Source organism: Pseudopipra pipra, chromosome 7 (genome assembly GCF_036250125.1).
Source record: "Pseudopipra pipra isolate bDixPip1 chromosome 7, bDixPip1.hap1, whole genome shotgun sequence".
Classification (NCBI taxonomy): Eukaryota; Metazoa; Chordata; class Aves; order Passeriformes; family Pipridae; genus Pseudopipra; species Pseudopipra pipra.
In genome coordinates, this window is record NC_087555.1 from 3,638,755 (window position 1) to 3,666,043 (window position 27,289).

General features: G+C 46.5%; 1 long non-coding RNA gene across 1 annotated transcript; it reads right to left on the bottom strand.

Moving 5' to 3' along the window:
- Nucleotides 1–9,639: 9,639 nt before the first annotated feature.
- On the bottom strand, nucleotides 9,640–27,244 carry LOC135416930 (uncharacterized). Its single transcript, XR_010431816.1, has 4 exons — nucleotides 27,110–27,244; nucleotides 26,266–27,001; nucleotides 21,840–21,974; nucleotides 9,640–9,972 (listed from the first exon to the last, which is right to left on the bottom strand). It is a non-coding gene; the product is annotated as an uncharacterized LOC135416930 (long non-coding RNA).
- Nucleotides 27,245–27,289: the final 45 nt, after the last annotated feature.

Genomic DNA, 27,289 nt, shown 5'->3' on the forward strand with positions numbered 1-27,289 from the left:
GTTCTTCCCCCAGAGGGTGGTGGGGCACTGACCAGGCTCCCCAGGGTTTGGTTACGGCCCCAAGGCAGCCAGAGCTCCTGGAGTGTTTGGACAATGCCCTCAGGAACAGGGTGGGATTGTTGGGGTGTCCTGGGCAGGGCCAGGAGCTGGACTGGATGGTCCTTGTGGGTCCCTTCCAGCTCAGGTGGGGGCTACATCCAATTTTTAGTGGTTTTTTTTCCCCAATCTGAACAAAGCCATATCTGCCCTATTTTCCTGCCCCAGCTGCCTTGGGAAGGGATGTAGGCATACAGAAAAGGATAGTTACTCTTTCCACCTAGGGCTTGCATCACCCCACAGCTTCAGAAACCATCAACCATCACCTGCATATCTGCATTTAACAACCCAGGTCTTTTTTCACTTTTCCACAGCTTTTTTAATCCCTCATCCATTTGGCCCCCCTCTATTCAAACCCCCCACTTTGGAGACCCCAGTTCTGCCACAGACATTTGAGCCATTGCTGGACGGGGAAGACTGAAAACGGCACCTCGTTTCCACCCCTCCTCTTCTGCCACTGCAACAGGCAGAGCAGCTGGAATGCTGCATCCTTTTTCTAGTTTTTTTTGGGGGGGAATAAAAAGGCGTTTTTGTTTGCAGTCTGGAACCAAACTCATTGCAAAAGAGCAGCTGTACTCTGGTCAGCCCCGTGCATCGTCCCTGCAGCTGCGTTCCACCGCAGGGACATCTGATGCTGGTGGTCATGTAAAGATGGGCAGGAGAACATCCCCCTCACAAATTTCCTTTGGCAACCTGTGCCCGGGAGTGCTTAGCTCTGCTCTTTTCCAAGGGGACTTGAGGATTTCCCGAAGCAGCACTGTGCTGATCCCTGGATGCCCATGTTCCCAGCTCCCCTCCTTGCAGCGCGGGCTCAAAACTTTTTCCCAGATGGGTTTCCCTATCTGGGGGCAACTCATCCTGAATCACAGAATCTCAGATGGGTTTGGGGTGGAAGGGACCTTAAAAATCATCTCATTCCAACCCTCCTGCCAGAGGGTTTTGCTTTGCTACACGCTCCACAACTGTGCATCCTGCTGAATTCCTCCAGGCCTGTGAGAGGCTGCATGTGATGAGTTTCCCAGCCTCAGCAGCAGCATGGGAGGAGTTGCAGTTCCCAGGCACTGCCAAAATCCACTATCTCCCCATGAGTTTTCATCCCACCTTTGCTCCCTTGACATTTTCAGCAGGCAGGGAGAGGCCCAAGCCCTGTTTGTCAGCCCCCAACCTGCCAGAGGCACGAAGGAGCTGCAGGAACTTGGCGCAGCAGAACTTGAGCCTTCCCTCAGTTCTGGGATACCATGGGGGGAACAACCCTTTGGCAGGTACAGAGTAGAGAGGATGAGTAGCAAGGATTTATTTCTGCAGAAGATACATCTCCTAAATGACCACCTCTTCCTCCCCAGCCCCAGCTCCCTACACGTCTGTCTGCACCAGAAATCTCAGGAATTTCCACAGCACTGCTCTCAGGAAATCTCTGCATTTCTCACAGACATGGCCATGAAGGGACACCGATTGCAAAAGATGGTCCCAGCACGGGGGAAGTGAGAGTTCAGGAAAAAAAAAAAGAGACAAAAATCACAAGCAACAATTGCTCTTGGAAAAAGCAGTCAGAAGTTTGAAGCGTATCCAGACCACTGCTCTGGAAATCAAGTTGAAAAATCTTGTGACATCAGGCTCTCTTAGGGGGTTGCTGCTATTTCCCAGCTGTAAAACCCTGGGAATGTTGCTAGCAGCCCATGGTGGATTTAGAAGAGCTAGAAAGACAATGCTGCAGTGGCCAAGCAGCATCTTATAGAACCATTAAGGTTGGAAAAAGTCATTAAGGTTGGAAAAAGTCATTAAGACTGGAAAACACCTCCAAGATCATTAAGTCCAACCTGATCCCCCATCTTGTCAACTAGACCAGAGTCCAGTCATTCCTTGAACACCTCCAGGGATGGGGACTCCACCATGGGCAGCCCCTTCCAATGCCTGACCACCCTTTCAGCAAAGAAATTCTCCCTAATATCCAGCCTGACCCTGCCCTGGCACAGCTTCAGGCCTTTTCCTCTTGTTCTGTCCCTTGTCCCCAGCAAGCAAGGAGACTCCTCCTGTCAGGGAGTTCAGTGGTCATTGAACACATTGTGGCACCTCTGGCAGCTCAGTTTTGGAAAGCACAAATCACAAATAACTCTCCATAGGTAGCAAATCTCCATGGGTGTGTTCTGAAGGTCCAGCTGCATCCCGGTTTCACCCACCTCTGGCCTCAGAGAGCCTCAGTGGGAACTTTTGCTGTGAGACAAAATTGGCACCTCTGGACACCTGATTTCAGGCCAGGCATCTTGAAGGAGATAAATATTTGCATTTTTGAAACGAGCACACACTTATTCCAAGAAGTGTCGCTGGAAGTTTATGGATATATTAGCAAGTCATATGTAGATGGATAGAGATGGGTATCCCAAAGAAGGCAGCACAATCCTGAATTGGTCAGCGATTGTATCCCCTAGGAATAAGACCCAACTGCCCTATTTTGGAGGTTGGAAATGGAAAAAAAAAAGAAAAAAAGGAAATTTAACAATAAAATATATAAGAGGAGTTTGTCCTGCTTGCTGAGCAGTGGGAGATGATGGATACTCCACGGACATGGAGCAGCAAGAGAGGCACTGGGCTGTGGTTGAGCATCGTCTCCCTGCTTCCCACACAGATCCGGGACCCAGCCGTGAGCTGTGTGAGCTCATCGCTGGGGGGTGCCAGCCTGACCCAGGAGGGAAGGGAAGGAGAGGAAAGGCAGCACGAGGAATAGGAGGATCAAAAAGAAAAAAGGGTTGGGGTAAGAGAAAAGAAAAATGGAAAATATATGTGTATTTAAAAAACTAAACCGAAGGAAAGAGGAGAAAAGAAAGAGGGAAGGTAAAAAAGGAAAATGGGAAGTATACGTATATATGGAAAAGGAAAAAGGGGAAAAGATAAAGGAAAGAGGGAAAGGAGAAAAGGAAAAAGAAAAAGAAAAAATAAGGAAAAAAGGAAACAGACAAAAGGAAAAAGGAGAAAGACGAAAGAAAAAAAGGAAATAGGAAAAATAAAATAAAAAAAAAAAGAAAGAGAAAGAAAAAAAAAAAAAAAAAGAAAGAAAAAGCTTGAGGCTGTGTCCACATGGACCTACAGCAACTCATGGAAGGAACAAGAAGTGGGATGGGGACCAGGGCAGGGCCAAGGGAGTTTTTTCCTGCTGAAAACAGCCTCCCTGCCAGACCCAGAAACGGGGGGGGAAATCTTCTTAACTTCAATGCCTTTTGAGCCCACATGAAATGGAGCTTTGAGCTCTGTGTGTATTTAACACAGGTACAAACAGGGAACTCTCCTGGCCCAAGGGGCTGAAAAGGGGCTGGCTTTGGGATTTCACAGACCTCTTTGCTCTCCGTGAGACTGGCAGGGGGCAACAGCCACAGCACACACTCAGACAAGGAGGGGTGGAAGTAAATAACCCTCTCTGTGGAGAACCAAGTGTATTTTTGAAGACCCTGCTTGGCTGGTCTCCCCTCTGAGCTGGTTGAGACAAGGGGATGATTTGTGGCCACAAATCCCTGCGTGAGATTTGGAAGAGGTCCCTTGCTGACATTACAGCTGCTGTCTCCTGCTCTAAAGGCCAGGCTGGTAGAAAAAAAGGAGAACTTACTTCATCAACAGCCACAGCAACTTTAACACTCATGCAGTTGCCATCGTCTGCTCTGGTTCCTGCATGACTGGGATTGCACCATGGAGCAGGATCCCATGGGAAAGCCTGTGGGGCAACTCATCCCCTGCCTCTCCAACAATACAATTGCATTTTCCCAGGAAGGTTCTACAAATTCTGCAGAAATGTGCTTCAGCCACAGAGGAGCTCAGTTACAAAAACCCCATGTACTCACAGAATCACAGACTGGCTTGAGGTGGAAGGGACCTTCAAGATCATCTACTTCCAACCTCTGCCTTGGGTACTCAAGCCGTCCTCATCTCATCTCACCTCACAATAAGCCACTGATAAAGCCTCTTAACCATCCTCTGGGAATCGTAGAAGCACCTTCAAGGCAGCATTTTATTTGTACTGTCCCTGTGGGAGCCAGCTTGGAGCACACCCACAGGCTGGCTTGGGCAGAGCCTGGCGATGGAGGGGGGTTTGTACACCCAGAGTCAGCAAACTCTGCCAACAAAATTGATGATGCCATCACTGGGGGACTAAGAAGAACTCAGCCCTCGGGTAGCTACAGCCCACCTGCACTGTGACTTTTCTGGAATTATTTTGTTCGCAAGGCCAAGTGGATAAGGAGACTTTCCTCCCAGTGGCAAATCCAGCCCTGCTGACATCCTGAAGGATGTGAGAAGTGAGTGGGGTTCAAGCATGTTTTAAGCTGTTTCCCTTTAGAGTGGGAATCAGATGTGCTGTGGGGAGCTCGGGGTGGAGCAGGGGGCTGCTTCTCCATACAATCCCCCTGGGAATGCAATCCTACCCTAAAGTGGGAGATTGGCACCGAGATGGGGTCTTTCCATCCTTCTGCAGTAATGATCCTTCTCATTGCAGCCTTTCCCCACATTTTTTTAACCCCATGTTCTCACACCATCCCAGTCCTTAACCACTAAACAAGCCTTGATACTGGGTGTCCCTTGCAACCCTACGAACATGGCTAATTCCTCAGGACACAGCAAAAACAAGTCAATAACTCATCCAGCTCTCCAAGCCCTTGGCTTTGCCATTTTTCAGAAACTCAGGGGTGGATACTGGCTGATCCAAGGCAGAAATTCTAGTAATTTCCTCCAATTAGTATCTTTTTCCTTTACTTCACTGACACAATTTTCTGCAGAGAGCTTTACTGCATCATGAGGTGTCTCATGTTTTACAGGGACGGCCAAACACCTCCTTGAAACAGCAACTGACTGCCCAAGCTGGGCTCAAAGAAACTCAGTGCTTTCTAGTAATACTTTAATCTAATAATACCTTAATCTGGGAAAACTTCAAGCTTTGATTTAACTTTGCACCCTCTCATTTCCTGGGGAGTTTACTGGATGAGAAGACAAAACCACTCCTCCGTCCCCCAGTGGCACGGGGTTGGCTGAAAACGTGTCCCCAAAAGCTTTGCTATTTAGCTGCTTTCTCCATAATTTTTTTGGATGAAACAATATTTCTCAGAGAATAAAAGCCAGACGTGAGAGCCCGACATTCCTGGCAGCCACTTGGGGCAGGAAGCTGGCAGGTGACCCCACGCTGCTGGGCCACGCTGGAAAAAGTGTCCTTGTCCCACTTCTGATCCCATTCAGAGCTGAAAACCATGATCATCCCTCCCCTGAAAATCCAGATAGGAGAAAACAAGTTTCTCTATGAAACAGCTTAAAAGAAAGCAAATTAGTGAAAGTCTGAATACCCCACTTCTCACAGGGGCAGGAAAATTCCCAGAGCACAATGTTGAGCTGGCTGGCAACAAGGTTTCCCAGCTCCTTCCACACCATGGCCACATACAGGGAAAAACCAGCACCTAGGGATGTGTTACCAAGGCGTTTCCTGCTTTCCTTCTTCATTTTTAATAAAAGTTCATTATTTCTGGAGCATCCATCCTTTGCTGGGGTCAGCAAATGCACAGGGAGAGATGGACTTACTCAGTCTCACCCCTGATTCCTTATCATCCCGCTTTTCCAAACATCCAGCTCCTTCACTTCCATTATCATCCAACAGCATCCAGGATAAAAACACATTTATTTCCATAATTTTCCTGATGTTATTCTGGCAATCAGTAGGATAAAGACAAGAGACTCCAGGGGGGTGATGGTGGAGGGCAGATTTTGGGTGTGGGAGGAAATCCTGAGGTAAAAAAAAAAAAGCAGATTTAGGGGCTTGGGAGAAAATCCTGAGATTAAAGGGGCAGACTTTGAGGTTAAAAATGCAGATTTTTGGGTGTGGGGCACATTATGGGGTAAAAAAAGGTGGAATTGGGGGTGTGTGGGGAAATCCTGGGGTAAAAAACATGCGGGTTTTGCAGTCTGAGGTAGATTTTGGGGTGGGGGGGGAACTTCTGAAGTAAAAAGAAATAAATGCAGATTTGGGGGGGGAAAGAGCAAATTTTGGAGTGTGGGAGGAAATTTTGAGGTGAAAATGCAGACTCTGGAGGTGTGAGTCAGATTTTGAGGTGTTGAGAAACAATTCCGAGGTAAAAAATTCACATTTTGGGGTCCAAGGCAGATTCTGGGGTGAAAAGGCAGATTTTTGGGGACAGGGGGCGGGTGAAATCCTAAGGTTAAAAAATGCAAATTTGGGTGATCTGGGGCAGATTTGGGGGTAAAAAAAGCATATTTGTGGTTTGTGAGGAAATTTTGAGTTAAAAAATGCTGACTTTGGGATATGAGGCAGATTTTGGAGTGAAAAACTGCCGATTTGGGGATCTGAGGAAGATTTGGGCATTAAAAGAGATTTTGGGGTGCAAAGGGAAATTCTGAGATAAGAAGTGCAGATTTTGGGGTCTGGAGGCAGATTTGGGACTGAAAAGGGTAGATTTTGTGTAGAAGGTGCAGATTGTGGAGCCTGGAGGGATATTTTGAGGTGGGAAAGGCCAATCTGGGGTGAAAAAGGCAGACTTGGGGCTGGGGGATGAGGGCAGAGGTTTCTGGGCCAGCCCAGGAGAAAGGCTGCAAACGCCCTTTGCATCCACCCTTTGCTCTTGCTGTTGCTTCTGACCAGTGCTGGGAAGTGCTGCTGGGTGGTTTGTGTCCCACAGAGAGAAACATCTTTCTCCTGGATTTTTGCCTGAGGTTGCTCATTTTCATCTGATATGCAGAAATCCCTCCTATTTCAGATGCGAGACCTCGGTATTTTCTTCAGTCCTGAACCTCTCACATGATTGCACTGGCACAGAAGCCAGAAAAGTTTAGTCATGGCCTGTGTCCCTCCTGTGCCAAGGAGGACAGAGATGAAAACAACCGCTTTCAAAGACAGTTGATGGACTGAATCCCAGCCAAGAGCTAACGGGCTGGAGACACATTTGTCCCAGGAATCCTGTTAGCCACACACACACCTTCTCAGTCAAATAAAAGGAACCTCCCATTCCAAAAACCTGCAGTTTCAGGCCAAAGGATTGAACACAGGAAAAAAACACAAGTTGAAGACTTTGAAAAGAAGTTTGTGTTAGAGAGTATTTCCCACCTTTCTCAGTTTCCTTGAGCTCTGCCTCAAGGAAATGGCAATGATCCTCCCTTCTCACAGCACCTGATGCTGGAGACCTCAGATCCCTCTGGTCTCCTGCTCCATCCTTGCCACTGCCCCTAGGGAAGCTATTCTTCCACCTCTGCCTCAGCTCTTCCCAAATAAACTGAGTCAAACCTCAGGAAAATCCTGATGTTACCATAAATATAGGGGGGTTTAAGGAAGAACTCATGTCATCTTTCTTTAATTTATTCCCTTCAGTGTTAGGAGTTTCATACTGAATCTCATACTGAATTTGATATCTGTGAATCCTTCCCCAGGAAGGACTGGGAACTCCCTATGGGCTGGGATTTCAGGGCAGATCCCAGACCAGTGTATGAAAAGTGGATAGCTCCACAATCCCAGTGACTGCTGTGGCTTTCACTCTTGTTTTTATTTCTTCTGAAAGAAAGAACAAAGCAAAAGAAAAAGCCACTCAATGCTTCCCTTGTTTTTAAAGCAGAAACTCCTAGTTGGCCTGCTGACACTACCTGAACCTGTCTCTGCTGCATGTAGTGCTCAAAGGGGGCTGAAATGAAGTCTTGTCCCAGAGCAAGGGCAGCCGAAATTCAGGTTTCCGCACACCAAACTTCATTCCTCTGCCCTTCAGCTCCATGCCCAGGTCACTGTGCTGGAAGACACGGCTGCAAATGTCCATTGCATGGATCAGGGTAGGACTTTGCCCCTTTTTTTCTGCTGAAAAACTACACTGACTTTATGTAACGTGTATAAATCTATCCCTGGAGATACATAATGGGTTAATCCATAGAATGACTTCAGTAATCAGGATCAGATGTGCATGAATGACTCAACTAATGTGTTCATGGAACAAATATCCCTGTTCCTGATCCCTGGCCTTAAAATAAGTGGAACCATAAAGTGGAAGCAGTCATGTGGTCCCTCTTGGTCCTGACATCCCTACCTCTGCTCCTTACCTGCACCCTGCTAGAAGCAGCTCAGCTACATCTCTTCAGATTTGCTTGTATTTTGCTCACACATTCAGGACAGGAGTAAATGAGGGCTGTGCAACAGAACAGTGAAACTGGGTGATTTGCTAACTAGCTCTAATTTAGTTGGACATCCATACCTGACATGCCAGAGGACACATCTGTGTGGAAGCATGATGTGCAGCTTAGGCTGGGCTGGTGCCAGATTTGGCTCTGAAACTAAGCTGTGGAGAGAAGCCGTGGACCGGATGCAATTTCCATCAGTTCTGTAAAAACCTCGCTTCTGAAGACTTTTAAAGGTCTTGAAAATCTCCACTGAGCCATGTGGAGGGCCAGACTCTAGGAGGGGTATGAGGTGGGTGATAACAAGCAGGGCTGAGACCCTCGAAGGACTAACAAATATGAAAGGCCAAGCTGAGCTGGACTGTGGGGGCAAGCAGTGAAACTCCACATGATGCATCCCAAAAGAGAGGAGTTTTGCTCCAGAAAGCCAAGACAACAGGTCCACAGATACCATCAAGGAGCTTTTAGGAAGAAAATGTGTGGCAGAGAAAATTCTGAAGTGGTGAGGGGCTGGGCAAGTTGTAATGGGAAAGAACAAATGAATGTGGAAAAAAGTTCACTACAAAGTAAGAGCTTGCATTGGTCAAATGGCTAAAACTATGGGGAAACTCATATGGAAGGAGAAGCAATTCAAGTCCTTAGTCCTTAAATGGATAAAAATGCTCAGATACATTGGAAGCAACATCAGGACAAATGCTGTCCACAAGCTCTGGCAAGGCAGAGGCTGCACGATTAATGCACTGTGAGCAAGACACTGCCAGCTTCAAGGACATCTGGAAGGAACTAGTGTCCAGAGCTACTGCTAAACAAATGTGTTATCTGGCTAAATAACTTACCTGGAAACACCTTCATGATACAATCCTGCTGCAGCCATTTAAGGGGGAGAAAAAAAAAGAGGTAAAAATTGTCATAGAAGAACATGAGCAGCACCTCAGGTTTCAGGAAAGTCATGTTGCCCAAAGTCTTGGGGAAGGCTTAAATGGTGAGTGAAGTTAAAATTAAAATCAAAATAAACCTGCAATCTTAGGATCCCAAACAGAGAGAGGGAGGCTACCTGCTCCTCTGGATGGAATGATGGATCATTCCCAGAGTGAGGAGTCCCCTGGTATATTTGGGTTTCCTCCACTGTCACCTACCAGTCATTTTCCCCACACTGCATGAGTGGACCTTGACTGCTCTCCCCTTTCAAGGAACAGTCTTTTGCTGCTTAACTGTGCAAATAAATTCCAAATATAGGATTTTCCAAGTTCCAATTTTAATTTGTTGTTCTAACAACATGCCCGAAACATTTAAGCCCCAGGGAATCTGGGAGCAATATAAGCAGTAACAGACTAACCAGTAAAAAAAAGAAACAAAAAAAAACCCACCAAACAAAACAAAACAAAAACAACAAGAAGAACTAACCAACAAACAAACAAACAAAAACCCCACAGAACAGTGGCTTCTTTTCAAGGAAGATACACTATTTAGGTTTAAGTCAATTTACTGGCAGTTTCAGGTAAATTACAGGAATTTTATAGGGTGCAAAATGCCCTGATACTTGTCAGATATATGGCAAATAATGCTGTTCTCCTCAGCCAGGAACAAAATGTGAGGATATCTCCATTTTAGGAAGTGAGCTGTTATTTCACTTCTTCTGGCCAACAGAAGCCCTTGCACAACACACTTTACTGTCTCCAGTATTTTCAATTTTCAGCAGATCTCCCTGTTCCCTCTGTGTTCAGTCATGGTTCCTTAAAAACACTTAAAAAGAGAAAGGCAAGATATGAGGACTGATTCTGGTGGAAGGTGTCCCTGTCCAGGGTAGGGGGGTTGGAACTAAAATGATCTTTACAGTCCCTTCCAACCCAAACCATTCTGTGATTCTATGATTTCAGAACCATCTCCTTCATAGAGTGAAAAGATACTGTGCAAATGTGAAATACTGCTTCAAATCATTCACTGGCTGGTGACAAGGTTTTGATCTGAGCTGCATAACGAGCAACCACAAGAAGTTGTACAGAGAAACAGTCCCCCAACAAGGACACAGAATCCCACAGAAGGCTGAGGGACAGTGAATATCACAGGGGCAGGAGGAAATGTGAGTGCCAGTCGCAGCAGCTCCAAACGCAGAGATGTAAGAAGCAGGTAAACCACGTGCATGGCCAGTCCAGGTCAGCCCAGCCCCTTACATCTTCACCTCATCAAGGGTGATATGTCAGGCACTCATTTTATTGCACTTCTGCCTTGCAGTGCTTCTTCAGTGACAAATCACAATCGTTAAGGCTGGAAAAAACCTCCAAGATCGTCAAGTCCAACCATTAACCCAGCACAGCCACGTTCACCACTAAACCATGTGCCCAGGTGCCACATCCACACTCCTTTTGAGCACTTCCAGGGGTGGTGATTCCACCACATCTCTGGGCAGCCTGTTCCAGTGCTGGAATATTGGGTCTGGACAGAACTTGCCACCTTGCAGAGACCCCCCCAAGGGTGCTGCAGCACACAGCCCTGCTCCCCTGCACAGTCACAGCCCCACACAGACTTTCCTCAGGGACATCAGGAAAGCAGGGAGCTGTGACAAGGGTTTCTGCTTGCAGATATCACTTACCAAAACCTGGCTTCATGCCAGTGGCTGGACCAAGCTAACATCAGACCAGTAAACCAACCCCATGGGACAACAAATCTGGCAGAGCCTTCCTAACACACTGGATTAGTTGGGCTGTCCCAAGGCCATCGGTGCTTGGCCACACGCCAGCATTTGTCTCCAAAGGAGGCACCTCAGTGAAGAGTGGTAGCACAGCACATGTGGTATGATGGGACCATCAGAGAAGTACTGCCCTTCCTGCTCTCAACATGGAAAGAAAATCACTCCATCACCCAAAATGGTCCAGCAGCAGATCTGGCTTCCAGGCCAGCAGGACCACGAGGCGTTGGAAGATTTGTCCATCACTTAATGCACTGCCCCAGTGAGCTCCAGAGAGCCTGTGCTCAGCCCCAGGCCCGTAAGGAGGGAGGAATAAAGGGCTGGGAGCTCAGGGCTCAGTGCTGTTTGGAGGTAGGACATCCACATTTGGCCCAAAGCACTCTCAGAGCAGCTGCTTTGATCTCTCTGTGACTGCATTAATGTGCAGAGCAGAAATATCTGGCAGTCAGCTGGGACAACATACAGCACAGCTGGGGGCCCCAGAGGAATCTGAGGCTTTCTGAACTTCTGCAAACACTTCCTTCTTTTTTTTTTCTCCCATCCCTTTTCTTTTTTCCCTAAAAAGTGTGTTTCTTTTCCCAGGGAGAGATATCAAGCTCATGATGTAACAGCTAAAGTGATGGCTGTTCTTTAAGACAGTAGGGATGTGCAGTCACAGAAGTATGAAAAATTATGGGAAAAGTATCTTTAATAAATCAGCCTCCTCTCATCAGCATACAGAATTGATCTTTAAATCCAAAAACTGCCTTCAGATACACACATTAACCCCAAATCTCCAAACATCACTTGTATGTGCCGAGATAATTGTGCCTGGCTTAAAACAAGAAGTTTTACTTTTTTTACTCTGTTCTTGTACTGCATTGCAGAAGGAATTCTTCCCTGGGAGAGTGGAGAAGCCCTGGCACAGGTTGCCCAGAGAAGCTGTGGCTGCCCCTGGATCCCTGGAAGTGTCCAAGGCCAGGTTGGACAGGGCTTGGAGCAACCTGGGATAGAGAAAGGTGTGGTGGAAGGGGGTGGAACTGGATGAGCTTTCTGGTCCCCTCAAACCCAAACCATTCTATGATTCTATGATTTATTTTATGATTAAAGCACAAGTCACTGCTCAGCAGCTGGGCTACTACCAACCCACTGAGGTACCACTCGGCAGTGCAGAGACCCATAATGGGTGAATATATTTGCACTTCTGAGACTTGTCACAGTTATAACAGGTTTTTCCAGCATAACTGAAGACTCCCAAGTCTGGAGTTTCACAAACCAGGGAAGCTTCTACCTGTGCTTCCCTCACAGAGTAGGACTAGTGATACCAGTGTCCCTGGATGCTCATTTTCCGTGCATCTACCCCAGTGGCTGTTTTCTTTCCATCCTCACCCACTAAGCTGAGGAGTCTAAAAAGAACCTGGGCAAGCTCCTAATGCCCTTTACTTCTCTGTGCCTTGTGCTAGGCTGAGCTGAGGCTATGGTTCAGTATTTCTGAACACCCATTTCACACACTATCTGGCTTACAGAGTGCAAACCCTCCTGAAAAGAGAAATTAAGACAGTATAGAGTCCTTCAAAGGTCCTCCAAGTTAAATGCCCACCTAAGCTAGGTATGCAGGACTCTTTATCTGATGGAAAGAGAAAGAAGAAGCCTCACAGGGTGAGTCAATCTGTCCAAAGATAGGTGGGAGGGATGCATATTTCAGACAGCCTGCCATTCCCTTTGGAAGAAAAATCCCACTTTGCAATATTTTGCATTTTTCACCAACAACACAATAATTTCCAGATGACTTTTGTCCTTCTCTGCAACATCTCCAATGTGTTTGGGAGCTTTCTAGAAGAAAGGGCCTCTTATCCCCGTATGCTGTGAGTCATTTGGAGGAAAGGGAAAACCCTTGGAACATGGGGATGTAACTGGTTCACAGGGCTGCTTGGAAGTCTGAAAGAGCCGTAGGCGTCTGTGGGCATGGAAATCTCTGCAGGGGTTGGGGGAGGGCTGGGAACAGTGACCAGTTAGGGCCTGAGCCAAACCAGGGCAAGATTTTTGCTCGGTGAGTCTGATGACTGTGTCTGCTCACCAAGGGAGAAATCTGGCGAGTGTCACCAGAATGACAGATATGGAAAGTGTTGGCAAAAGGCACAGAGCCAACGGAGAAGGGAGAAGGTCCCCACAGACACTATCCCACGTCCTCTCTTCCCATCAGCCAGTACTTATTGGATATCCAACAGGCTGGGGCCAGCTTGGGGTTTCTGACATCCTCCTTTTCATCCCTAAAGAATACCACAGGCTCCTCTTAATTCAAAGCTCCCTCGATAGAAATTATAAGTTCAGGTTACATGGGAACCGCGGGACTGAGGTTTCAGGGCACCCAGAATCTTGCACACAACCTGTGTTTTGCCAGGCTGAAGGCCCACACAGCTGACACATTGTCCATGCTGAGGTATTTCAGTTAGAGGCAAGACTTGGAGAGAAAGCCAAACTATTTGGCTCAATAACCTTGCTGGAGGCCTGAAAAACCTGCAAATGGCCTCTGCAAGGTCACTTCTGGACACTGGGAGGAGAGAGGAAGTGGCAGGGAAGAGTGAGCATTACAGGATTGCTCTGGGTTTGCGGTCACATGAAAAACATCTTTGGCAAGAGATAAGCACATCTCTCCATAACCACTGGCAGTCCCCACACCAAGAAGCAGCTCAAGGCTACTGATACAAGAGGTGGAGAAAAAAAACACAGGGCTGGGTGGGCCATGTGAAATGAGATTTTCAGCCGTAGACATCTTCCTTACCTCCCATCCTGGTGAAAACAAGGGTGTGATGCCATCAGCAAAGGCTTCCCACAATGAGTTGCATTAAGATGGAAGAGGTCATTGCTGTTGGGTACAGCAATGCATGCAGCTCTTCCCATCAGCTAAGGCAGATGCTTCTCTTGGTGGTACCAATCTGAAAAGAGGACAGAGATACAGCTCATGAAAACCTCACAGAAGAGGGGAAGCCAGCCCAGTAGGTAAATTTTACCCCATTCCAAATGTCCAGGGCAGACATCCCAAAGGCAGGCAGCAGCTCTCCAGATAACCCTCACGTCTGGTGCTGCCATATGAAGTGTCTGAGGCATAAGTTTTCTGCAAGATGTGGTGTTTTGTGTACTGGCATCGTCTCAGTTATGTGACTGGCAGGGTGGAAAGTCAGCTAAAAGCACTGGGCCATGTGCAAAAGAAAGTAATAGCATGGATTTGCCTCTGGGGATCAAAAAAAACCCAACGAAACCCAGCAGATTCTAGAAACAGAGGTTCCTTGGGTAAAGATAGCCCTGGCCAGCTGATATCCTGTGCAAATCCTCGCCTCTTCCTCAGAATAAATACCTCTGTTTCTATTCAGAAGTGATATTTGAAGCTAAGAAACACCAAAAAAAGTCGAGGACTTAGGTATGGACTGACCTTCATCTCTGTGTGAAGCTTCAAAAGACCTTCACACCTCTCAAAAGGCTGCCAGGTGAAACTGGGCAGATTTCAGGTAGAATCAATTTTGACCAGCTGAAGTTCTTTTAAATCCACTGCATTTCCCTACTGCCCGAATGAGAGCATTTGTACTACCACAAGAACTGCCCAGTGTAAGTTTTTATTATGTGATAAATAAAACCAATGACAATTCATCTCCTGTTACAAATGATTCTGCTACTGACATGCTGAAGCTGTCACAAGTCTAGAGGTCACCAAAGGATTAAACATATGGGTTTGGCATTTATTTCTTTTGATGAAAAGGTATATTAAGAAAAAAAATAGTTGTTCCCAGATACATTTGGGAGCACTGGAAAGATGTGGGTAAGTGTTGCTATGCAATCCACTAGCATGAAGTAGTCCTTTGTGGCTCAAAGAACAATCTCCAGAGTTAAAACTAGTGTTTTTGTCAGGATAAATTCCTCATGCCTTTGAATAGGAGCTCCAAAGAGATGCAAAGGTCTATTTACTTACATCACTCGACCTCTTGTTTCTCCCGAGTTTTATTAACAGAACCCTGCTTCTATGGATTTACTTTGAACAGCACATCAAAAGCACTGTTAGTGTAGGAGTTAGAGCTACATTTGGTTGGAGAACCTTGTAACACGAATTGTTTCCTAGAAAGCTCAGAGAATGCTAAAAAAAACAGCCAAACAACATAAAGACAGGAGCTGACCTGGCCCAAACATTTGGTAGGTGAGACTTGAAGGAAGCAGCTCCCTGGCAAGCTGCAAGTTATCATGCTGTCTTAAAACAGACTGTTTATTCTAAGCCTGGGTAACCACAACATGAGGAAAAAGCTGGAGGATGGACTGTATTTCTTAATATAGAGAAAGGGCAAATCCTTTTCTAAAATCTTTCACTTTGGGATTTGCTTTACATGGAGCATCTAATGCTGCTGAACAAAGGCAAGACATCACAAAGCACAAACGTCAGACTGAAATGTCCCCAGAGCCCAGGATTTCCATGGGAATCTGGAATTTAAACTGGGGAAGCCTCAGGCAGGTTTCCCTGAATAGGGGAACGATTAGAACATTTTGAAAGCTCTACACCCTGCTGCAGGGGAGCTCTGTCTCCAGTCACCCCCTGTGTAAATCTGTCCTAGAGCACTGGCAGTGTTGAGAGTCCAGTGAGTAACTCCCTCTAATTCCTTCCAGGGAACTGAAGGCATGGCTCTGGGGCAGGCAGGAGTTGCTGTCTCCACTTCAAGCCAGACTCCACTGCACCAGATTCCTGCTTGGGCATTCCATAGATATTACAATCCCTACCCTCCCGTTGCAATCCGACTGGCCAGTCCTCACCATTCCATCCAGTTTCACCCCGATGGAGTGAAAAGGCTGCTGGCAGTGAAATCTGGATGTGCAAGGATACACTTATCTACCTGAGCAGGACCATCAAACCACAACAGGCTGCTTAAGCCCTTTATTACTCTCAAATTAAGCCCTTTATTACTCTCTTTTAAGTTTAGAATAACCCTGGTAAGCTTCTAATTCTGAGTAAATTCAGAAGTATGCATGTCCTAACCATTACTCTTGGGATAACCTTCAGAAAGTAAGAATTTTGGATGGCATGAAGCTGTTGAGAAAACAGTTTTACGCAGGATCATACCAAATAATTTCCTGTGATGCTACAGCTGAAAATACCACAAGTTTAAAAGAGAGGGAGGGAAAATTCTGTTTTCTCAAGGACACAGCACAGTTCTAAACAGGACAGAGTGGATGCTCCTGAAAGAGCTTTACAAGGTCTCTATAGAAGGCTGGGATCTGGAAAAAACATTGGCAAGACAGAATGGAAAACAGAGGTAGGACCTGTTGGAACTGCTGGGGGTCCTGATGCTGCGTGGGAGTTCTGGGACAAAGGTTTTATCACCCTTTAATTCCCTGCACCAGCTTTGGAAAATAATTGCTTTCTCCATTCCCAGGTTCTCCACATGTAAAATAGAAGGATTAACAATCTCTCTCTGACTCTGGGTGCTTTTGTAAGTCAAGTATATGTAATAACATATTATAAAATCAGTAATGTTAAATCACTGCAGGTTCTTATTGCCAGACCACATGGATCATGAAATAGGTTTACAAAGGAACTCTCATACCAGTGAAATGAATGCCTGCTTATCCCTACAAAAAGAATCACACTCAGGTGGGCTGGCAGGTGTAGTTTTTGTTCTCTGGAAAACCTCAATATTTTTGTATAAGCTCTTAGAAAGGCAAATTAAATAAAAATAGCATTGTGGAAATTAATTGGTGAATTACTTTAAAAAAACCCAAACAAACCACAAAAAAGCGCCCGAAACCCACCTGAAATATCAATGTAGTTTGTTCTAGCAATGCTGATTTCTTTTTCTGATAGCATAAAATCTCTTCTTCTTAATGATGTAGAGATAATTTGTTGCAATAACAGTAAAACAATAAATCAGACTATTAATATACTATAAAAATAGCATGGTCTATAGCATACTGAAGTCAGATTCTAATATAAGCATCTCCACCAAAAAGGCAAAGCAGCATAGAAAAACGAAATGTTTTGACAGTGTCAAAACAAAAACTGTTGCGTCAAAGCCTGGGAAACCCACGCCAGCCTAGGAAAATTAAGCTCCCTTTCCTGGCTGCAGATGAAACATCCAGACAATTTTATCACAAGCCTTTCTGTCTCCCGCTTGAGCCAGACTCCTGATAACTGATCCATGAATACAGCCTCGTCCTGCCTGTCCCAGAGAAGCCAATGGCTGATGTTGCTTGCCCGTTGCCAAACTACAGCAGCGCATCCCAGCTCTCCTCTGAGCACTCTCAGCTGCTTCACAGGCCAGGAAGGATTTGTTTACGAGTGTCTGACAGCAGCACTAAGTGGCCTTGCCCCATACAAGAGCTTCATTAAGGCTTCTGGGGGGATTAGATCCATGGGGCCCCCTGTGTTCCTGTTAGCCCCACTTCCTACTTGGAGACCAGCTCTTCCTAACCTCTGAAACACTCCTCAAAGAGGTAGCGTGAGTATCCCAAAGCAGAGTCATTCCACTCCCTTTGGATCAGATTTGCAGAAAGCAGATGAAATCCAAGGCAAACCCTTGAGCATTTCATGGGAACATTCCCAATGGCTCCAGCAGGGTTTCATTTGGATTTCTGGGCTACAGCCCAAAACACCAAGCTCTCCAGGTAAGTGATGGGTTTGAGTGCCAGGGTAAAACCTTGGAGATCCTTGGCTGCAGGTGGAGGCAATCCCTTCCCAGGGAAGGCACCAAGGAAAAGGTCACAGACCACTGCGATGTTTTTGCCTTTGTCATGCAAATCCAGCTCATCTCCCCAGCGCTCAACAGCCCGGACCAGCTGTGCAGCTTCCTCAGGCAAAACCGCTGGAAGCCGCTCCACTGTAATATTTCATAAAATCCTGCACCCTGCTCTGTGTCCTTGCATATGTATGGATAATATTTGTTTGCCCCACATGTCGTATGCTGCAGAAGTATTTTCTATTTCCTGGCAATCCTGGAAATCATTAATGACCTCAGAGCATAACAGATGGTCTTGCCCTGTTTGTAAAAAAAACAAAAATCACAAAAGGAGGAAAGTTTGCAGGATCTATTCAGAGTGTCCTATGGCCAAGCCCTGCTAGTGAGAGCCCAGCAGTCCAGAGGGACCCACTGTAGGCTGGGACACAACCTTCAGGGAGCTCCTTCTCAGAGCAGAGACTGTCCCAAGGCTTTTTGTAAATGCCTGGCTAATGTGTGCTGGGCAGCAACGCTACCAGACGTGTGGGAGAAGCTGCCCTGCTCCTCTCCAGCTCAGGCAGTGGGTTTGCATGAAGCTGAGCTTTCCTTCATGCTTTGACAGGTACAACACATGGTGTGCTTTCACACTGGGACAATTTGGAGATAGGATTTGACTGATGGGAAACCCAAAGGGGAAGACCTGGCTGGTCCTGAGAAGAGAGAGGAGGATGTGTGCTCGTTCTCTCACTGAAAGGGAGACCATGGGAGCAGCTACAGCCAGGACCAGGAGGTGGAACAACCTCTGTTCTAGAGAGCTGACAACCCAAACAGCTGAAGAGAAAAGTACTACCCCACTTAATTGCAGGAAAATTGAATCAGAGAGGAGTTTAAAAGGTAGGCTTCAGGTTGCATGGAAAAAACTCTGGCAGACCATGAGCTGAACTTACTGTCCTGAAAGAAACCCACATCCCAGCCCAGCCCTCCCTTCACACCATCTCTCTGACCCCCAGAACAACTCCTGCACTGGATCTGTCCTCCAAAGGGTGCCAGCAATCCTGGGGAAAGATTTTCCTGCTGGAGAAGAAATAAAGGGTGGGGTGGGATGAGACTGACTGTGAGGGAATTGGGATTATTTTTATCATTGTGGCGCTTCAGACTTTTTTTTGGTCTCTCTCCATTTTCAGCTTTGCAGATGAAGTAGAAACTACGGTTATCACCACTGAAACTTCTTTCTGGCACTTTGACTGCTGCCCTGGTTCTGACCCCTCTTAGAAGCAGAGCGGGGAAGAGAGAGGAGCCAGCAGCTGTGAGCAGCACAGCCGTGCAGCTTCCTGAGCTGCAGCCCGACAGCAGGCAGAAGTTAAGGGCCTCTCTTTCCTCTGTACCACTGCTGCAGGACTTACAAGGATGCAGTCATCCTCGGTCCTAACTTCTGGAGCAGATTAGCTCCTTTTCACCTCATTAAAACCTTTCTCAGACGGCCAGCTCATTTGAGAAGGCACCTAAAAGCAGCTAGATGAGCCTTCAGCACCCACATTTGAACAATCCTCCTGTTTGTTGTAGCGTTTCAAATTTTCAACAGCCCCTTTATTTCTGTTTCTCTTTTCTTTTGTAAGCAGTTTTCTGGGAGCAACAACCTCTCCCTTTGACCTCTCACATAACACTGGGGGCAGTGGGTGCTACGACTGCCCAAACTACTCAAGGAATTCAACAACAGAGCCAATGCCTGCTCTCCCAGATTCAGTCCTGCCTGTCAGAATTGTTGGTTGTTAGGATTGCTGTAACATTTGAAGGCCTCACCACAGAGCTTTTTTACCCCAGGGATGTCACATGGATTCAATCATCTCCCAGTAGCCACCCACAGCTCTCCCAACAGCTGCACAGAGAGAAAAATACCCGCAGCCGTGACTCAAAAAGCAATCACAGTTCAAAACTCTCAAAGTCTAAATTTCTCTGTCATTTGGGGCTTTTTTCCCAAGTCTGCTGACTGCCTGGGACTCTTCCCACTGATCTAAAAGGTCAGGGATTGGGTAAATACAATTAGGCAGGGACTGCATCCCCACTAACTGCTGAAAAGCATCTGTCTGCAAGGTGAACATCTTGCTCACCACATGCCACAGGATTAATTCTTGCTCTCCTTCTACTCCCCACCTTTCACAACACAGTCCTCTACCATGGCATTAAACTTCTCCATGAGTTTGTGGTAAAAAAGCCTCAGGAAGGTTTTTTGGTAGTAGCTTGGGGGGTTTGTTTGGGTTTGGGGATTTTGTTGGTTTTTTGGGTTTTTTTTGGGGGGGGGTGTTTTCTTGGGAAGGGGTTGTGGTTTTTGTTTGGGGGTTTTTTTGGTGGGTTTTGTTTGTTTTTTTCAATGGGAAAAGCCCTCTGCCAGCATTTCCCCACGATGCTTATGCCCCCTTGGAAAGCAGATTGGGGACTGTGATGCTCATGGTCCCCTTGGAAAGCAGATTGAGAGCCAACCAGCAAGAAGCTGGGTCTGAGTGGCAGGTCCTGTGGAGCTTGGGATCTCACCCAGGGAGCTGGGGAGGTCATCTCTGCCTTTGGCAATGACAGCAAAGAGAGTCTCAGGAGAGGTGATTTCAGCTCCTGGCTTGAACACAGGCCTCCTGCCTGACTTGGCCAACTCAGTCTTTTCCCCTTTAATCCAATATTTCTTTTGCTCTGCCTTGTCAATATGTATCACAAGTTTTATGGAGGAAGGGCAGGGTTAGACATGTGCTTTCTGGGCTTTGCTGAACCATGGTTGTGACTCCCAGGATCTGCTGGGTACAATCCCACTGTCTGCCTTCCTGGGAAGCTGTAAATGCCCTTTCAGCCCAAAGAGGACCCTGGCTCTGCTTAGTTTTCTGAAAACCAATTAGTTATTACAGATGTGCCTCAGCTATTAGCACATCATTAATCAACATATCACAAATAAAGAAGCTCTTTTGCTATTTCAGGGCACCCTCCAAGTAACTGTTCTAATTGTTGATAACTACTCTGCCTATATTGTGATGTGCTTTCTTGCTGTGCATTTTTGAATGCAGTTTTCTCCCACTCGCCTCATGATAAATACTGGTTTTTTTTCAGAAAAAGAACATGTGCTTTTATTAGAAAGGAATTTATCTACATCAGGGAAGGGTTTTCTTTCAGGTCTGGGATAAATTTTCTAGTTAGGCAAAGGGAGCACGTGCAGCCCTAACCTGAAGAGCAGCATAAATTTTGCTTTGTGCATCCAATGACACTGAGAAACACTTTAAAGAAGGTTTTCCAAACCCCACAAAGAGTTGGGACTGACTCAGATATTGTCTCTAGAGTGCCATTCTCTGCCCACGTTCTCATTTGGGAGAAAAACACGACCTTTCCAGGAATATTTCTGAGATAACTACTACTGTCATGGTACAGAAAAATCTTTTGTACAAGCAAAGCCCCATTTGGTTCCGATTAGCCTAAATTCTAACAGTGCAATCAAGGCACCATGGCCACTATGGTAAGCCAAGAGGTGCACCCAGAGAGCAGCCCTCAGCATTCCTTCAACGGGAGAAGCAGCCACCATAGAGGGACTTGGGCAGTTAAAAGAATTACAGCAGCTGGGGGGGGAGTTCAGATCTGTCTCCTGAGGGAGCTGGGGGGGCTCAGCCTGGAGAAAAGGAGACTCAGGGGGGACCTTTTTGCTCTTTCCCACTCCCTGACAGGAGGGGGGAGCTGGGGGGGTGTGTCAGGCTCTGCTTCCAGGGAACAAGGGACAGGAGGAGAGGGAACGGCCTCCAGCTGTGCCAGGGGAGGCTCAGGTTGGACATCAGGAGAATTTCTCCCTGGAAAGAGTGGTCAGGCCTTGGCAGGGGCTGTCCAGGGAGATTTGGAGTCCCCATCCCTGGAGGTGTCCAAGGAAGAACTGGACATGGCACTCAGTGCTCTGGGCTGGGGGACAAGGTGGGGACTGGGCACAGGGGGGACTCCATTGGCTGGGAGGGCTTTTCCAACCTCAGTGATTCTGTGATTCTTTACACTAACAGAGTGCAGGTTCAGACTAGATATTACAAAGCAATTCTTCCTTCTGAGGGTGGGGAGGCCCTGGCACAGGTTGCCCAGAGAAGCTGTGGCTGCCCCATCCCTGGAAGTGTCCAAGGCCAGGTTGGATGGGGCTTGGAGCAACCTGGGCTAGTGGAAGGTGTCCCTGCCCACGGCAGGGGGTGGAACAAGATGAGATTTCAGGTCCTGCCAACCCAAACCATTCTGTGATGGCTGTGTGACCTTACACCGAGCAAATCCTCCATCCTTCTTTTTGGAAAGATACATTGGGCTCGCCACTGTTCGAGCAGTGCCTCTCCTAGTTTTTCAGCTTTCTCCCCCACTTCAGTGCTAAATCTCTCATGATTAATTTCAGCTGTGACCTAGAAAAGAAGCAGACCTATATTCACTTTTTATGTATTCCTTTCCCTTCTCCTGAGCCAGCAGTCAAAGCTTTATGAGCTGATATTTTCCCCTCCCACCTCCCTCGTGCCCTGACTTTGCAATGAGTATTTGCCTCAGGATTTCACACACTCAGCCCTCAAGAGGTGCCTGGTCTCTTCCACTGTGCACATGATGCTGTCCAGGTTTGCACACTGTGATTCCCTAGGAAAGGGGAGCCAAGAATTGCATCTCAGCTGCTTATAGGAAATCGGTTCCCATCAGTTTTCCAGTGCACATCCCCAGAGAGTGAGTCAGGGCTTAAAAACCTACTCCAAAAACCAACAGACAGGAAACAGAAGAGTTTCTATTTAATGAAGCAAATACTCCTGAGACAAGCTGGGATGAGGAGGAGGAGGGAAGGGCCTTTCCAAGACTCTACCACGGAAAAGGAAGAACCCGTGGTGTTAACAGGGCTGCCTTTTGTCTCATTCCCTTATAATTTCTGCAAATTATTTTAATAGAGATGAACATAAGTGCCAGACAGAGCTGAAGGCTCTCTGGCAGCTTTGCTGCCTTCATATTTCTCTTTCTATCATCATAAACCCAAGAAAATCCAGATTTGCACCTTTTCAGCCATGTATACATTATTAACAGGACCTTTGGGATGCACTGCTTCTGCCATGAAAGCAAATGTCATCTTAAGAACAGTTAATTCTGCTGACTAGAAGGAAGTAACAGCACTTATTTTTGTTCCCTGGCAATACCTAAGCCTTTGAATGATATCAGATGGGCAAGAGTCAACAACCCAGCCTGAATAACGGGCTGCTCAGGCTGCCTATAAACAGATTTTAGTGTCCCTCTTTTATATAAAGCTACACACAGCCAAGGGGTCTGCTGGGGACTGACGCACACATGCCTAGAACAAGAGGGTATGGAAGTAGCTGTAAGTCCCTCTAATCCCTTCCTACCAGAAGAGCCACTGAAAACACAGCAGCCACCAGGATGCTTCAGCTCTCAGGGTGGCTGGGTGGTGCAGGAGCAGGAAACAGCAGTCAAATTCTTCATATCTCCTCAGCCTCAGCTGAAGAAAAGCCCCAAAGCAGATGGTAATTAAGCCCCAAATATTTGCATTAGATTGAAAATATGGTTATTTTTACCACACTGGCATGCAGAGCCAGGAACACAGACAGGGAGATGCAGCTCTGTGCTGCCTCCTTACACAGCTGGAGCCCTTCCATCTGGGAGATGGTGAGCTCCAATAAAGGTTGGCTTTAATGGGCTTTTCACTCAGACTGCAGTGCTTTTGTGAAGCCAGATGATGTTGAGGATACTGAATTGCTTTCATAAGCTACAGGAAAAAGCTGTATTAACTCTTTTTGAGAGGACACAACATTTTCTAGTTGAGACTCAAGGAACAGGCGCCAGGAGCAGTGGATTTGGAGTTCAGTCCTTCTCCAAGAACTGGGCCCACTCAAACACACCCATGACGCTCTGGCCTAGGTAGCAGCAAGGAGGTGGTATGACATCATACCCTGCTGGCTGTCCTTTCTCAAGCCAATGGAGAAGATAATTGTAGGCAGATGAGTCAACCTGGGCTGAAATCTGGTGGGAATTCTAACCCAGTAACCATTTAAGGTCTTATTGTTCAAAAAAATCACATAATTTTATGTCCCCTCATCACCTCCTTCTTGGTCTACTTACATTAGAAATATTTTGGGCAGGAATCACTCACTCCTTTTATCTGCCTGTTTAGGGCTTATCACATCAAGTCTGTCTCACATAGTGTCATTGAAAGAGGTGAAATCCCCAATTTCTTGATTAATAAAAATAGGATAAATGTAACCTACCCACTTCATTTTGGTCATATGTTAAATTTACAGCCTAATGACACCGAATTCAGGGACAGGATAGGAAGAAATTCTTCTCTATGAGGGTGGGGAGGCCCTGGCACAGGTTGCCCAGAGAAGCTGTGCCTGCCCCATCCCTGGAAGTGTCCAAGGCCAGGCTGGATGGAGCTTGGAACCACCTGGGCTAGTGGAAGCTGTCCCTGCCCATGGCAGGGGATGCAACAAGATGGTCTTTAAGGACCCTCCCGACCCAAACCACTCTATGGTTGTTACTGGTGATAATTTTAAGAGAAACTTGTTCCCCCTGAGACTAATGTTGCTATCTCTGCTTTAGAGCAGAAGCCTTTCAGAAAATGCCCTGATACTGCAGGACCAAGGCTCATTTAACTCAAGATCACACATTCATATATCTGAAAAGTCCATCTTTTGTTCAGATTATTTCTTTGATATCCATTTTACAGGATAAACAGAGGTAGGAACATTCAGGTGAGCTCACAGGAGCTCTGGGCTCCCATGTTGTGCATTGAAACACATGGGGAAAATTTTATGTTCCCTTGGGGCTCTTGTTTGGGATTTAATTTCTCGTGTTTAAAGAGAATTCAGGATGATGAGCGCTGAAAACTTGGCTTACTCTGTCAGATTTTACAAAAATCCTATTGTTGCTCTTACCTTGGATTCACAGAAATCGAGATCATCCACCCCTTATTTCCACAGAAGTGGAGTTCATAGGGTAAGTGCTTTGGAAAAGTCCTGCCTTACATCTCACAGCTGCTAAAGGTTTATGAAAACCTTGTCCCCTGTTGCAGGCCATAAGAGATGAGCTCGTAAGAGATGAGATGTTTGAAGAAATGTCCCACAGAACCTGGCAACAATGATGAGGAGGAGACTGAGACCATGTAATTAGGTTAAAATCTGCCCATTCCTCACCGTGCATTGAGGGTAACGAAGGTCCAGCTCACACCACAAGGCACAGCAGGGAGCAGAAGCTGTCAGGGAGTTTAATGGGACAGGATTTTGCAACATGCTACAAAAAATTCCCAGTCAGTGAGCCAACAGGAATCAATCTTTGTGTCACATACTGTATGTATTGGGGCAGGGTGCCCAGCTCAGCTGGGAGTCTAAGTTTGGTGACTGAGTCATCTCAACCTGTTAAATGGGATCCAAAGGTTTTCCCACTTGGTTTGAGGGAAATAGGCACACACATAACTCTGATGGCAAGGCAAATTTCCTTCTGTTGCAGCTCAGGCAGGGTCAGGCTGCACCACTGAATGTCAACATCTCTTTACATTTGTGCTTTTTTGCTGCCCACAGAATGAGTCTGAAAACCAAATAAGATTTTCCCCATGAGTCAATGTCAGCAATATCTGACAGACCTGCACAATGGTGAATGGCAGCTCAGTGAAACCCAGCTCAGTAAAACCCAGCTCTCAGAGGGCTGGGCATAGTTTTTGCACCCAGAATAGACCTGAGCCTTCCATGCAAAAGCAGAGTAATTGCTGCCTGAATATGCTGGGAAATTCCAGAGCAAACAGCAGCCACCCTAGAAAGGGGAAGCCCCACATTGTGGTCCAGTCGTAAAAAAGCTAAGAAGTCCTTTGGGAGGTGTGGTTGGCACAGAATTCCTCCCTCTTGTCAGCCCTTAGAACAGAGCTGAAATACAGGAGCACAGACCACTCGTGCAATAATATAATGTAACATCATCCATGCAGTAACAGTGCTCTGAGACACCATGGATAGCACACGTGCTCCCTCCTGGACCAGATTATCCCACCCTGCCATGGGACAGCCTCTCTCCTGTGATTCAGTGCTACAACCTTGCTGTCCTCCACACTTAGCCCTGACACTGGGCACTGCTTGTCCCTCAGTTATAAATTCAGAGACTAAGGCCAGATAGAAACATTACATTACCACAATCAAACACTGGTTTTAATCCAATTATCCTTTGTTATGCTTCTCTTTCCATCTTATTTTAAAGTCCACAAGGGGTGAGGAGTACCACTTGGAGAAAAGTGAAATGCAGTACAGTCTAAAGAGTCAAACCAAAAAAAAAAAAGTCAGTAGAAATGTCATCTCGTTTTAATCCAGAGCTAAAAATCTTTATCCTTCCAGAACATTATAAACACACTTTGGAAGCTGCTAATGACTGACTCTGAGACCCACAGACAGAAAGAAAGACGAGACAACGTCTTTTAAGTACTGAAGAAAGCCTAAATGAGGAAGTGGGAGACACGTCTGGAGGAGGAGGAAGACACACAGAGCTTTTAGGCACAGCCTGCTGAGAGAGTGGTATGTTTTTGACAAGGAAACTGTTTGTTTCTTTTGGGATCATAGCAACAGGACATCACGGACATGGTGTGCAAGCAAATAATGATTTTTCCAAGGAATACCTCTCTCCAAATAATCAATTTCTCATCTTAATGGAAAAAACCAAATCTATACAAACCTGCCAGGCCAGAGAGACAACACTATTCTCCTCCAGCACCTCTTCTGTTTTTCCAAAAACATTTCCCAGCTCTAATTCCAAGGTGGTGAGTCCTCTTATCCAGATAGTTGAGCAGCCTATTCTTGAGAAACACAAATCACAGATAAGGAGGTGACCCAGACAGTTCTCTGAAGGAGTAAAAACCCTGTGTTTGTTTGCTTTCAGCTGCTTCCTCCAGGCCATCCCCATGACTGCTGCTGGGAACTGATCCACCAGTCCTTGACCTGCTTCCAGCTCAGATATGAGCCACTCTCCCACAGCAGCTTTGCAGGTAGCAGCAACCTTTGCTCTGGTCTCCCTTACCTGTTACAGTCCAGCAGTCCCCCAAGCCTAGACTAAGATGGGAGAATTTCAAGAGAAATTTCAAGGGCTCTTCAAGATTTCAAGAATTTCAGGGGCTCTTCTCCAGCCCTTGGCTGGGTTCGGTTTCACAGAATCACGGGAGGGGTCAGGGTTGGAAGGGACCCCAGTGGGTCAATGGTCCAACCTCCCTGCTCAAACAGAGTCATCCTGGAGCACATTGCACAGGATTGCATCCAGATGGTTCTGGAGTACCCCCAGTGAGGTGTCACCAACTATCCTGAAGTGAGCTGATAGCAGAAAACATCCCAACGTGAAGAACGAAGTCACCAGCACCAGTGATGGCACTCCTGTATGTCTGTTTGCATCCCTCCTTTCTTTTCCAGCTCTTTTTGGCCTGGTGAACAGGAAGAAACAAATGTTATAGCTATCCCAATCTCTTTTCATGGAATCATTTCAAATGACTTCTTGAATCACTTCAAGGGCTTCTTTTGGAAGTACTTACAGAGGGGTAAATCCTGTTACAGACTAAACTGCTTGGACCCTGCTATGTGGGAAAACTGAGACTCACATTAATCGGCAGCTTAACTGAACTCTTCTGCTCAGCCTGGAAATACAGCTGCCTCAAGTGCAGCTGCGACACCTGAAAAATTTTAAGGCAGAGACATGGTAAAAAAAACCTGTA